General features: G+C 35.1%; 1 non-coding gene across 1 annotated transcript; it reads left to right on the forward strand.

Moving 5' to 3' along the window:
- Positions 1-897: 897 nt before the first annotated feature.
- LOC128283331 (small nucleolar RNA R71) lies at positions 898-1,004 on the forward strand. The gene has a single exon (XR_008273673.1). It is a non-coding gene; the product is annotated as a small nucleolar RNA R71 (small nucleolar RNA).
- Positions 1,005-10,774: the final 9,770 nt, after the last annotated feature.

Raw genomic sequence — 10,774 nt, forward strand, 5'->3', positions numbered from 1 at the left:
GCATCCATGCGGTCTTTCTTCAACTTTGCTGGGTATGAGATTGGTGGTTTAAATTCTTTTGGCATTAAGTTGTCATTGTTTTCGGGTTTGACCTCATTTCTATCAACTTCTTGTGGTGGCTTCTTTTCAGATTCAGCTAACACTTTCCCACTCATTAGTGTAACTGCTTTCACGTGCTCTTTTGGGTTGGGTTCAATTTTACTAGGTAGACTTCCTGGTGGTCTTTCAGATATCAATTTAGCGAGTTGACCTATCTGAGTTTCGAGCCCTTGGATCGACATTTGTTGATTTTTAAGTGCTGTCTCGGTATTCTAAAAACGAGTTTCTGACACTGAGATGAATTTTGTTAGCATCTCTTCAAGGTTTGACTTTTTATCTTATTGGTAGGGTGGTTGTTGGGAGCCTGGAGGTGGTGGTCTTTGATCCCCTTAGCCACCCCATGAGAAATTTGGGTGGTTCCTCCAACCTGCATTGTAAGTATTACTATAAGGATTATTTTGAGATCAAGGATTATTACCCATGTAATTTAACTGCTCGTTTTTCATGTTGTGGCCATAAGGTGGGTATTCTGAATTGCTTGATCCACCTCCACTTGCTTCGCACTGCATTACTGGGTGAACATGTGAAGAACTAAGAAAACCATCAATTTTCTTATTCAAGAGTTCTACCTGATTAGAGAGCATGGTGACCGAATCGAAGTTATAAACGCCGGCTATTTTCGTTGGCTTTGTCCTCATGACTTGCCACTGATAGTTATTTAGTGACATCTCCTCTATAAATTCATAGGCATATTCAGATGTCTTATTATTGATGGTTCCGCCAGCAGCTGCGTCAACCATTTACCGAGTCGAAGGGTTCTAGCCATTGTGAAACATTTGGACCTGTAGCCAGAGTGGTAACCCATGGTGAGGGCATCTTCGCAAAAGGTCCTTGTACCTATCCCATGCATCGTAGAGTGTTTCTAAATCCATCTGCACAAAAGAAGAGATATCATTACGTAATTTAGCCGTTTTAGCCGGCGAAAAATATTTTAATAAAAACTTTTCGGTCATTTGTTCCCAAGCAGTGATTGACCCCTGTGGTAAAGAATTCAACCACTATTTAGCTTTGTTTCTCAATGAAAAAGGGAATAACTGAAGGCGAATGGCGTCATCAGAAATGCCATTAATTTTAAATGTATCACATAGTTCCAAAAAGTTTACCAAGTGAGCGTTGGGATCTTCGTCCTGAAAACCATCAAACTGAACAAATTGTTGTATCATTTGAATTGTGTTAGGTTTCAGTTCAAAAGTATTTACAACAACAGCAGGTCTAACTATGCTTGATTCAGTTCCTGTTAAAGAAGGTTTAGCATAATCATACATAGTGCGCGAAGCAGGATTCTGATTAACAGCAATCGCAGGAGGTAGCAGATTTTCTTGGTTTTCAGCCATCTCCTCAGTTGTGGTTGAAGTATCGTCCTCTTGTTCTTCTGTGTATCGTAAGCTTTGCCTTATTTCTCTTCGGTTTCTGTGAACTGTGCAATCGATCTCACCGTCAAAAAGTTGTGGTCCTGACAGGTTTCTTCTAGTCAAAAACTAGAAAAACCTATTAGAAGGAAATAAATAAAAAAATTAGAAAAAAATAAAAATTTAAGTTGCAATAAAAGCAAAATGGCTAAAGTAATAAAAATAGAGTGTTCCTAATATCCTAGTTCCCCGGCAACGACGCCAAAAACTTGATACGTGATATTCGTGACAGGTTTTAAAGATTTATGAAATAATCGTTCTTGAGACTAACTTGTTATCACGATTAAGGCAAGTGTACCTATCAAACAGTAGTATAACTCAGCAAGACCGGATTGTCGAACCTAAAGGAACTACGAGTACTAGTATTTACTTCCTTTTTATTATCTAGCCTAAAAATTAAGAGGTTTGGTTATCTAAACTAATTACTAACTAAGAATGCACAAAAAGAAAATTCGGGAAAATACTTTTGGGAAAATTTGATTGATTAAGACAATACCTAAGGAAAAATCCTTAACACCCCTTACCCATGTCTGACGCCGGAATAGGGTATGAAGCATTACATGACTTAAACATACACATTCATGCAAAAATCGGGCCATAAAATCTCTTTTAATTCAAAACCTTTCAAACACATGCATGTTGTCCCTTATTTGGGTCTATGAAGCCCAAAACATTCATCGGAATTGATTCAGGACTAAACCGAGAACTTTAAGAAGTTTCAGGAAAACATAGAAAATTTTCCCTTGAAACAGGGTCACACACCCGTGTGGACCTAGGGACACGCCCGTATGCCTTTGGCATGTCCGTGTCCTCAAGCTGTGTAACTCTCTGTTAATGATGTCAGCATGCACATCGAACCACACGGCTAGGCCACACGCCCGTATCTTCAGGCTGTGTCTCTCACACAGTTGAGACACACGTCTGTGTCTCAGCTCGTGTGGCTAACACTTAGGCTATTTTCCAAGCCTTCATGTTACCCATAATCTTTTACAACCTTATGCACATCAAAATCACAAATCATGGCATTATTTTAGTGATTAAACACTCATTATTAAGACATATCTTTGACATGTCCTCTTTTATCATTATACTATGGTTACCAACTTATTCATCAAGCACTCATGTTCAATCATTATCACGTTGTGTTTATAACATACAATTCCTATATGGCTATGACCACCTCAGTTGGTCATAGAGCATACATCCAACGCACATGTCATATTACTAACCATGCATGGCAAACAAACATAATCATATTATAAATATTAGACATGACATGAATAGCTAGGCTTACAAGCCATAATCAATATGAGTCATATCTCATGGCCATATGCATATAACTCAATATAAGCCAACACATTTGGCCAGAGCAAAATAATGCATGTCAATTAACTAACTCCCTATACATGCCACTCACTTGAAAATTTCTAATATATACTTATTTTTTTTTCAAAGGTAGCGACTTGATAGTGTGCTACTGCCTCCGACGATCTCCAACCCTGAGCTAGCTGAAAACACTAAAGGAAAGGAAAGGAAGGGAGTAAGCTTTATAGCTTAGTAAGACCGTATAAAAATAATAAGCGACTTATCAACTTGCTTCTCATGGTAATACAACTCTATTTGCATTTTTACTCATATTCCAGTCAAGCTATCTTCTCGAGTCACAATCACTAAATTATTTATATCTGGAGATACGGAACTCTAAATTAAGTTCTACTAATTTTCCCTAAAACTAGACTCATATATCTTCTTACCATAAATATTTCATTTATTTTTGGTTTATCTAATTAGTACAATTTATTTCTTAAATTTACCCTTTTTCGCTGTCTGACAGTTCTAACCCCTCTTCACTAAAAATGTATTATCTCATAATACGGGACTTGGATGATGTTATCATCTATTTATATTGAAAATAGACTCATTAATAGTTCTAAACATATAAATTATAACTCATAACTATTTTTTTACAATTTTCAATTATTTTCTCAAATCAGAACAGGGGATTTCAAAGTCATTCTGACTCTGTCTCACAACAACTAAAATATTTCATAGTATGAAACTATTTTACTTACAAAATTTCTTCTATGTGAAACTAGACTCATTAGGCTTTAATTTTATATTTTACTCAGCCTCTAACTCAATTTCTACAATTTTTGGTGTATTTTCAAAGTCGGACTATTGCTGCTGTCTGAAACTGTTTTATTATTACATTTCACTCTTTCATGATCATTTTTTAATGGGCATTTATGCCAATCCATTTCTCCTTTCATGTTCATTAGGCCACCAAGTAACGGAATATACATTTCACATCTCAATTTAATGTGGCCTCAAAGCCTCACACGAATTCATCAACCACATTTTCTCATACACCCTAGCGCTAACACATAATTCAATACAATAATAGCAAGAATATTTTCAAGTCTAACAATAATAACATTAATAATATGCTTATTTAATCACACGGACTTACCTCGAATACGAAAACGACAATTTTACCATTAGTCCATAACCTTGTATTTTCCCAAATTAAGCCTGAATCTCGATTTCCTTGATCTATCATGATGAAATTCACTAATTTAATTAATGTATTAATCATTTCGGACCTAAAACATATTTTGGCAAAATTTACATTTTTGCCCCTAAACTTTTGTATAATTATGAATTTACCCCAAGGCTCGGAAATTGAAATTTATTAGATTGCTATAAGATTTAAGACATGTTGAACATTTTTCTCTTCTATGGCAACCTCAAATTCTCACTATTTCATGCTTTTATAAACATTAATAACCTTTACTAATTAACTCGTTTTAACCATTTTCAACGAAAATCACTTTCTCCTAACCTCAAGCATCCTTATTCTACCATTAAACATCAAAATGCACAATTATCTAGCATGGGTCATTTTTTTAACTTCATTTTTCATGCAAATAGATGGTAGAAATAGAAAGGTTAGGCTTTTAAGATCTCAAAAATACGAAGAACATTAAAAACGGGGCTCAAATGCACATACAATTGAGCTTTGAAAAGCTTGAAACCCTAGACATGGAGTCATGTAAATTTCGGCAGCCATATGAAGAAGATGAGCAGATTTTTTTGGGTTTTATTTTGTCTTTTATGCCTTAAAACACCCAAATGACCAAAATGCCCTTTTTACTAACCATTCAATTTTTACCCTTCCATGTCTAGTTTTGTCCATACCAAAATATGATGGTCTATTTGACATTTAAAGACCTCGTATTTTGCAATTAATGCTATTTAACCCCAATAATAAAATTGGGCACTTTATCAATAAAATTTACTTAATAAAATTTACACATAATCACTCAAACATATCATGGACTCTAAAATAGTTATAAAATAAATATTTCTACTTCGAATTTGTGGTCTCGTAACTACTGTTCCGACTAGGCCCTATTTCAGGCTGTTACAAATCCACCTAGACTTCACTTGTTATTTGACTCTGAATCAGACGATTTATTCATTTGACTTGATCCGTAGAAATCCCTAAGTTATATTATTATCTCTCTCGAGACTAATAACGTCTAACCCTAGGTTGAATAATTGAAATCTCTTTCTAATTAACACCCTATAATTGCATTAACTCGATCTATGGATTCCCTTATTAGGTTTCACCCTAATCCGACAAAATCTTATCACCCTATCTCTAGGCGTGCAATCAACTCCGCTTAATTATGACAAATTTAATCTTAGACAGGGTCTATTCCTCCTCTGAATAAGAGCTTAACTTGAATCAATATCATGGAATATCAAAATAAGAATTAAGAACACATAATTAAGAACAAGTCAAATATTTATCATACAATTCAGATAATAATAACAAGATCCGTCTTAGGTTTCATTCCCCTTAGATATTTAGGGGGTTTAGTTCATACTTATGAAAGAAAACATCTCAAAAGCATAAAGATAACAAAACATGAGAAAACTCAAAACTCCTGAAGGAACTTGAAGAGAGATCTTCAGTCTTGATGATGAATCCGGCTTCTGAGATGGATCAATCAGCTTTCCTTGAGTAATTATTTGCTTCCTACTCTGCGTTTTTTCTTCTAAGTGCCTCATCAGGTGTTTAAATAGGCTCTAGAATGCCTAAGAGCCCCCAAAATTGACCTTTTCTGAGTAGAGTTATACTTGGGCTCGGTAGGGACACGCCCGTGTGACAAGCCCGTGTGCGATTACTCCAGCCCGTGGTCAAGGCTGTTGAACAGGCATGGGCGTGTAGTATACCCGTGTAAGTTGTGCTTCAATCCTGCCAAAGGGACACGGCTGTGTGACACGCCCTGTAACACCCCGTACCCGAGTCCACTGCCGGAATCGGACACGAGGGGCTAACGGCTTAAACCATTCACTTTTACAGTCCATTTTAAAATTTTTCCAGGCAGTCGGCTAACTGCACCACTGACATTTTAAAAATCATAACTTGAGTTCTACAACTCGAAAATCAGTTTCGTAATTTTTCCCTGAAACTAGACTCATATATGCATCTACAAATTTTTTTCTAGAATTTTTGGTCGGGCCAATTAGTACAGTTTATTAGTTAAAGTCTCCACTATTACAGGGTGCGACTACACTGACCTTCAGCATTACGACCTGGATATCTCCCTGTACAGGGATTCCATACTGATGCCGTTTGTTTCTATAAAAACTAGACCCAAAGAGGAATCTATACATATATAGCATGACTCCTAATTATCTCTGGTTAATTCACAATGAATTTCCAAAGTCAGAACAGGGAATCCAGAAACCGTTCTGGCCCTGTTTCACGAAAACCTAATTATCTCGTAACATACAACTCACATGACCTTTTCGTTTCTTCCATATGAAAGTAGATTCATTAAGGTTCATTTACATAATCTATTCACTATTTAATTCCATTCCTACTATTTTTAGTGATTTTTCACATCCACCTCACTGCAGCTGTCAACCTCTGTCATTAAGGTAGATTTTACCTACTTCATAATTTCCTTGATTCAACTAGCCCTTTTAACATACATGGCACAAAAGATAATCACGATTAACCATTCCAAGGGCTAATCGATTCCAAACATTACCATATCTCTTAATGAACAACATACAAAATGATCATGATACCATGCCGAGGTGCATACAAGCCATTTTCGCATGGCTAAAAGTTTACATACCAAATTTTCAACAAAACATATTAGCCTATACATGCCAAAATGCTCTCCTAGACCCACTAAGAAGAAAGTACCAAAAGTTGCTAGCGGTGTGATGACTTTGACGACGGTCTCGAGCACACCAAAATGGATCAAGAACCTAGGTAAGCAACAAACAAGCACACCAAATGAGTACATAACTCAAGAAGTCATAAGCACTACTCTACCATCCAACATTAATAATCATTTTTGTTTCTTTCAAATCATAACAACTATGCTACAGTTTCTTAAATTCTTGGTTCGATCTCATGCCAAGTCCTTCAATTAATTCAATGCCAAGTCAGCCCAATCAATGTAGACCCATTTCCTCAAGTTTGGAACAACGATGCACTAGATAAATCTATGCATACACCGCACAACCTCAAATTCGATATTTAGTTAATAGCTCAATCACTTACCTCATTCATCACAATTTATACTAACAACCAAACGTTGCACACATAGTGCTTATTATGTTCGCACACATAGTGCCATAGTAAATCGCACACGTAGTGCTATAGTAAATCGCACACATAGTGCCATAGTAAATCGCACACATAGTGCATTTGAGATTCCCTCATGCTTCAACCTCCCAATCGGCACACATAGTGCCACTTAATTTTTTTTTTGCACACATTGTGCCCTATGTCAATTCATCATGGTAAAGAAATTTGCTAAATTCAAATTGTACATATGGTCATATTAACAAGTAGGAGAATCACTCCGAAAATATCTATCAAGGAGTTCTCACAACAAGTGCTTAAGGACTTACCTTGCGTTGAGTATAACAGTTTCGACCCGGCTACTCGATGTCCTTGGCTTTGCCCTTGCTTGTTTCTCCTTCTTTAACTTCTCGGCTTAATAGATAAATAAGCTAGTTTAATCATCTTGCTGTACATTTATAATTCAATTACACATGCATATGTATATTTGCATATTCATAACCCTCTTACTAATTACCCATTTAGTCGATTATATACATGATTAAAGGTAACATCATGAATGGGCATACTTATATATATATATACATACCCGATTGTGCACCAAAATTTGACTCAACATCACCTACATACTCACTTTGATGGCGAATATATATATACATGTATAGTGTTATCTATAACATCATCTAAACACCTAAATTTTCTCATGCACACTTGATCAACCTTTTTCCCAATCTAGCATAGCTTCACCTCCATTTGTGATATCATATAAATTTGCATGTTGCTACATTTCTTAAGTTCAACATCTCTATGCCCATTATAGCCACTCCCATAATCAAATTCTAAAATCGGCAACATCCCTTTCAACTATGTTAGCGAATACTCCTCCCTTCTTAGTCCCAACTTGGCACCTCCAACAAAAGGACTTAACATCTTCACTTTCATGCTAACATAACAAGCAACTTAGTTCATCCATACAACTAACATGTTAATAGCATCAAGGTATCAACTAAAATTTTTAAGCTTCTTGTCAACTTCCAACTCTCCAACAACCCCAAATCCAACCTTGGGATAGATAGTATTTAGACCCATCACCCAAAGGTTGTGTAAACTTCAAAAAAATATCATTGAACATACCTTGATCTAAAGGACCACCTTGGCGAATCTTGCTTCCTCTTCTTCCTCTAGTTACGACAATTGCAAAAGAAAGAAAACATGAGCACTCCTTCTTCCCTCCTTATTAAGCATTCAAACTCTCTCATTTTCATGCCACAAGAAGTGAAAGAAAATGATGAACATTTTTTCTTTCTTCCTCCCTCAACTCACGGCAATGGGGGTACACCCACACCATTCTCTTTTCTTTTCTTTTTTCTTTATTACCCATGTTTCTTATTTTATTTTTTTCTACATACCCACTAACTAAACATGTTTGCAACATGTTTCCACCCATAGCATGGCCGGCCATCATGCTTAAATTTGGGTAAATTGACATGCAAACCCACCTTTTTTTCACAACATGCACTTATAGGCCACCCTACATTTGCCTAGCACATTTCTAAATTTTCTCACATAAGTCCTATTTGACAAAATTCACTTATAATTAACAAAATTCAAACATGAAATTTTCACACATGCATATGTACATATAATGAGCATCAACTATGACAGTTAATTATTTTTATGACTCGGTTTAGTGGTCCCAAACCCACTTTCCGACTAGGGTCAATTTAGGGCTGTTACACGCCCATGTGAGAAAGTCCAGGCCGTGTTGATTTCCCATGTGGGTCCATTTTCTTCGTTTTCGGCCCGTTTCTCGCTCTTTTTATTCTCCTATGCTCACCTAAGTATAAAACATGAAATTAAAGGATTAGGAGCATCGAATTCACCAATTCTAAGGAGAAACCATGCATAATGTGCTAAGCATGGGATAAAAATATGTATAATTTACGGTTTATCAATGTTCAATTGGTACCTCCGCTAGCTTAGCAAAAGCTCAATCTGGTTTTTCTGAATTAGAAGAAAATTCTATGACTTTGGAAAAAAATTAATTAAGTCGATTTTATTCAATGCGGAATTAAATTGGGCATTCGTCAGAATTGTTCAACTAGATAATTTGATTAAAGAATTTTCTTAAAAATCTAATTTTGAAAATCTAAGATATTTTTGGGAAAATTAATTTTGATCAAGTAAAATTAAATTAATCAAATTAATTAAATTAATATGATATTTTTGGAAATTAACTTTCAAGTCAGGCAATTGGCCCAATGGGTAATTGAACTTGAAAATTGGACCTGAGATTGTAAATTGGGTTTGGGAGACAAAAACTGAGACCAAGAATCAAAAGTTGGTTGAATCGGGCCAGTATGTGAATCAGGGCCAATGGTCCAACCACTGGCTAGACCAGACCGATCAGGCTGTTACTAGCCCGAACCAAACTGGTAGAAATCGAACCAGCTCGAGGTGCCAGTGGCTGCGACAGCAGCATTCCAATAGTTGAAAAATGGTCGGCGGTGGCAATTCTTTAATGGTTGAGCAATGGAAGAATTACACTCCTACTGGGACTCTACCAGAGAATTTGATTTCAAATTAGCTATTCCAAAAATAATATTATTTTAAAATATTTAATATTAAATTTAATTTAATACTTATCTTAATATTATTTAATTAATTTAATATTAAAGTAATTATCTTAATATTAAATTTAATTCATTATTTACATACACTTGAATTTAAGAGAAAGTTGTAGAGAGAGAATTCTCTAAAGAAATTATTTCAGAAAATTTCTAGGGATATTTTTCTTATTTACAACTTGAAAAAGTTTAGAGAAATTGCGAAATTACCCCACTAGTAATTTTTGTGAAAATTTTTCTAATTCAAAGTGAGCCCACACTCGACAAACTAAAGCTTGAGGATAGTGGAGAAGACTATTCGGTCGAAGCGTTCATCCTAGCCCAATCGAAAAGGTACAATTTTGATTAAGTGTTTATTACTTTAGATTTCAGAACCAAGTTCTGTTTTTGGAAAACAAATTTAAAACTCTGGTTATTCCCTAATTTTTTTTTCTATTGCATTTTCCAAACCCAGTTTTCCAACAATTGATATCAGATCCTAGTTGTCCTCTATCTATAAGTATAAGCAGATAATCAAAATAAATTTCTCTTCTTCTTGACTGATTTGATTACATAGAAAGTGTCATTCTTTAGATCTTATGCATGTTTTGAGTTATATATGGGAATCGATGCAATATTATAAATTTGTTATATAATTTTTTTTTGTCTAGGTTGGCGTTCTTAGGAAATAGACCGTGGACTATCATCTCCACATAGGACTTTTTTTTTTCTTAGAATTCTTTTGAGCCAGAAGCTGACATAGAACTTAAATGTAATTTTTCCAAAAGGAGTCCATGAAGAGGAGAAATGGAGCGATGGTGGTTGAAGGCACAAGTAATAAGTTGTGGTGAAAAACTATGTAATTTTTTTTCATTTACTTTCAAGAAATAGAACTATGGAAACATTAGCTGACAATTTTATTTTGATTACCTATTTCCTTATATATATGTTTTATAATTTTTATAATGTTTATATTATGCCATGTTATAATTGTGATATATATATGAGATGATCAACAGTTTACTAATTAAAAAAATAAGAAGTGG

This window comes from Gossypium arboreum, chromosome 10, assembly GCF_025698485.1.
Source record: "Gossypium arboreum isolate Shixiya-1 chromosome 10, ASM2569848v2, whole genome shotgun sequence".
Classification (NCBI taxonomy): domain Eukaryota; kingdom Viridiplantae; phylum Streptophyta; class Magnoliopsida; order Malvales; family Malvaceae; genus Gossypium; species Gossypium arboreum.